The following is a 4617-nucleotide window of genomic DNA, read 5'->3' as shown; positions in this document are numbered from 1 at the left end:
TGAGCCTCCTCACTTCCTTATCATTTCCTTTTCAGGAGGTATCATGAGCCTCCTCACTTCCTTATCATTTCCTTCTCAGGAGGTATCATGATCCTCCTCACTTCCTTATCATTTCCTTCTCAGGAGGTATCATGATCCTCCTCACTTCCTTATCATTTCCTTTTCAGGAGGTATCATGAGCCTCCTCACTTCCTTATCATTTCCTTTTCAGGAGGTATCATGATCCTACTCTTTATTAGATTCTCTCTTGGCCCCTCCCTCTCCCTCCTCTCTCTCCCTCCCTCCCTTCCCCCACCCCCATCTGTCTACCAAATACCTACAGCTGTATTGCCCTTCATATCTACAGTAAAAGCATTCCATCCGCAGCCACACCCTGGAATGGTCAAGGAGTTTATATTTATACAAAGAAAGGAGGAGGGGAGAGAGCTGGCTTTTTTGTTTGTTCTGTTGTGAAACGGGTTCTCTTGTCAGATCACATCTTAGAAAAGAATTACAACCCCATGGCAACACAAGCGAAAGAATTCGTCAGCTTCTGTACAGTCCTCTCATGCTCCTTGCCGGCAGGGACACATGCAAGGGCTGGGGCTGGCCGGCCCAGTCAAGCTCTGAGGCCACAGGCTTCAAGGAGAAAGCGTCCAGAACAACTTACCAAGAGAGAATGGTGGAGGCTGGTGGGCTGACTCGCAAAAGAGCACCACCCAAGTCACTTCTGTAACAGGCTCTCATGCCTTCGTGGGCCCCAGACCTAAGCACAACTAGTTCCATGATGGTGATGGAGGTACCATTTAGGCCATAAAACTCAGTACTTAGCACCACCTGCAAATAAAACTAAAGACCTAATCCATCAAAGTCCGTAGCAGGGAAAGTCTCTACATGGTCTAACTTTGCTTTTTTGGCTTCTGTAGTCCCACTTCGGGCTAACTGTTCTTCCTAACTGAATCAACTCAGGATATGGTTTTTGTACTTAGAAGCACACCCTGATAAAGGCTCGGGGCGACACTGGGATCTGAAACATACAGTGTTCTGGCAAATAAGACGTTTTATTGACTTAAATTCATGTTGGAGTAGTTTTCTCTGGTAGTTACCCCACAACAACTTTTAGGAGGCCACGCAGATCTGTTCTAACCTGCAAAATCTCTTAAGGCCTGAAGGTGGCTCTCCTGAAACAGAATCCAGGCCAGTCTCCACCAGGCAGGGACAGTTGGTGGCATGCCAGGGTCTACCTGTGGAGAACACAGACATGCTAGGACTATGACTGTGGGAAAGAAAAAATGGCTAATGGCCCAGGGAAATATCCTAGGAGGGTGTGGTGTGGGCTAATCAGGAAGAGAAAGGAGGGGCAGGCCTGGAACCTCTGTGCTGTAGGGGATACCTCTGAGCTATAGGGGTCACCTCTGGCTGTAGGGGTCACTGCTGAGCTATAGGGGTCATCTCTGTGCTGTAGGGGTCATCTCTGTGCTGTAGGGGTCACCTCTGAGCTATAGGGGTCACCTTTGAGCTGTAGGGGTCATCTCTGTGCTTTAGAGGTCACCTCTGTGCTCTAGAGATCACTCACCTCTGTACTGTAGAGGTCACCTCTGAGCTATAGGGGTCATCTCTGTGCTGTAGGGGTCACTTCTACGCTGTAGGGGTCATCTCTGTGCTCTAGGGGTCACCTCTGAGCTAAAGGAGTCACCTCTGTGCTGTAGGGGTCACCTCTGAGCTACAGGGGTCACCTCTGTGCTGCAGGGGTCATTCGTTTCTGTGCTGAAGGGGTCACCTCCTCTCGAGATGGAGAAGAGGTCCGAGGTCCACTATGGGGGTCAGTGCTGCACCCACACCTACCTGATCTTTCCTTTCATCCACAGTTAAGAGAAGCTCGGGAGGAGAGCCGGGCAGGGAGGCTTCGGGAAGAGCGAAGGGAATCCACAGGCTCACCTCTAGCTGCTCTCTGTATGTAGGGATCAATTTCTCTTGTGTAATATCCTTCTCTGAAGACCACAACTTTCTTCTACCTCATTTGTCTTTCATTTCTTCTGTCAAATTCTAGTGTGGTGAAGGAAATTCTTAAAAACTGACATGGTCGTGGTGGCGCACGCCTGTAATCCCAGCACTCCGGAGGCAGACGAAGGCGGATTTCTGAGTTCGAGGCCAGCCTGGTCTACAAAGTGAGTTCCAGGACGGCCAGGGCTACACAGAGAAACCCTGTCTCAGAAAACAAAAAACAAAAAACAAACAAACAAACAAAAAAACCAAAAAAACCTGTCATGGTGGCAGCTGCCTTAGAGAGAGTGAGCAGGAGACGCCCCACTCCAAGGAAATCGGTCTGTGATACTGCCACAGGGTGACTACAAGGATCTGGACATGGTCTGAGAGGAAGATGATAGAACTAGCTCCACGGAAAGTTCTGGAAAGCTCTGCTGGTCTCAGTAAGAAGTGTTACTGGGCAGCAGCAAAAGGCACAGAGCTGGGCGTGGCAGTGAACGCCTTTCATTCCAGAGGTGGATGGATCTCTGTGAGTTCCACAGAATGAGTTCTAGGACAGCCAAGGCTAAATAAACATTGTCTCAAAAAAAAAAAAAAAAAAAACCAGAAGGCACAACAAGGGCTGAGAGATGGCTCAGAGGGTAAACATGCCCTGCGTCAGCCCGCTGACCTGACCTCAGTTCCTGGCAGCCATGTGGTAGAAGGAGAGAACCCATTCATGGAATCTGTCCTCTGACCTCAGTCACCCCTCCTTCCCATGCACAATAATTAATTAGTTAATTAATGAATGTTAAAAATAAATAAGAAGGGGCTGGAGAGAGAGAGCTCAGTAGTTAAGATCAAGGGCTGTTCTTGGGTAGGACCTAAGTTCAATTCCCAATACCCAACATTAGGCAGCTTACAACTACCTGTAACTGCAGCTCCAGGCGATCAGCTGCCTCTGAGGGCTGATCACGTTGACATAAAATTAACCACCACAGTGGCTCTATATAGCCCACAGGAGCCTTGAACTCCAAATCCTCCTGCCTCAGCCTCCCATGAGCTGGAATTACAGGCATGTACCACACTTTGAACAGTGTTATCAAAAAAGTTTCAGTGTGGGATGGGGTTTTGTTGCTGTTGTTGTTGTTTGGTTGTTTTCATTTGTTTGTTTGGGGGGTGACTGGCCTCAAACTCAGAAGTTCACATGTCTCTGCTTTCCGAGTGCTGGGCTTAAAGGCCCACCACTGCCCAGCTGTGTCTATTTACTAATTCGTTTTTAAGATTTGTTTGAGCCGGGCGTGGTGGCGCACGCCTTTAATCCCAGCACTCAGGAGGCAGAGGCAGGCGGATTTCTGAGTTCGAGGCCAGCCTGGTCTACAAAGTGAGTGCCAGGACAGCCAGGGCTACACAGAGAAACCCTGTCTNAAAAAACNAAAAAAAAAAAAAAAAAGATTTGTTTGTTTGGGGTTGGAGGGATGGCTTAGTGGCTAAGAACATTTGCTGCCTTTGCAGAGGACTCAAGTTCAATTCCCAGCACCCACATGACAGCTCAAAACGATTTGTAACTCCTGTTCTGGAGGCCCAACACCCTCTCTGGCTTCCTCGGGTACTGGATGTGGTACATACAAAAACACACATATCAGCAAAACACCCAAAATATAAAGTAAAGTGTTTTTAATTTTTAAATGTATTTCCCACCAGGTATGGTGACATACGTCTTTAATCCCAGCACTCAGGAGGCAGGAACAGGTGGATCTCTGAGTTCGAGGCCAGCCTGGTCAGTTTACAGATGAGTTCCGGGACAGCTAGGATTACACAGAGAAACCCTGTCTCCAAAAAGTCAACAAAAATTTTTAATTGTTTTTTATTTATGTGTGTGTGTTTGTGTATGCTCACACACATATGTAGTTCTTGCAGAAGCACGACAAGAGTATTGCTTTTCCTGAAGCCCGAGTCCATTGCAGGCGTAGTATGTACTACTAGCTGCTGTGACTGTCCTCCAAGCCAAACAACTGGATTCTTGGGGAATTCAGCTGTGCCCTCACTTTACAAAAAGATCCCCTCTGGACTTACTGAGCATTTACACCCAAAGAGGGTCATGAGACCCTCATCTGAGTAACCAGCTCCCAACATCTGTTGTAAGCCACGACGACACCTGAGTTACCCGAGGCTTCGGGGAGCAGGGCTTCATCAGTGCATCTGTGAGGAGTCCCTCGTTCCTGCTGGCGGGTTGTAGAGAGGGACGAGCACCCCCACCCCCACAAGCAACCCTTCACCTGTGTGCTGCAAAAAGCCTGATAAACTCACTGGTTCCTCAAATTGAACTTCAGCAGAGTCGCCTTGATTGCTGTTGAGTAAACACCGCTCATGTATGTTGAGTAGACACCACTCATGTATGTTGAGTAGACACCACTCATGTATGTTGAGTAGACACTGCACATGTATGTTGAGTAGACACTGCTCATGTATGTTGAGTAGACTCATGTATGTTGAGTAGACACCACTCATGTATGTTGAGTAGACACCACTCATGTATGTTGAGTAGACACCACTCATGTATGTTGAGTAGACACCGCTCATGTATGTTGAGTAGACACTGCACATGTATGTTGAGTAGACACTGCTCATGTATGTTGAGTAGACTCATGTATGTTGAGTAGACACTGCACA

Source organism: Mus caroli, chromosome 11 (genome assembly GCF_900094665.2).
Source record: "Mus caroli chromosome 11, CAROLI_EIJ_v1.1, whole genome shotgun sequence".
Classification (NCBI taxonomy): Eukaryota; Metazoa; Chordata; class Mammalia; order Rodentia; family Muridae; genus Mus; species Mus caroli.
The sequence above is the reverse complement of the archived record's forward strand: the minus strand, read 5'-3'. Positions refer to the sequence as shown.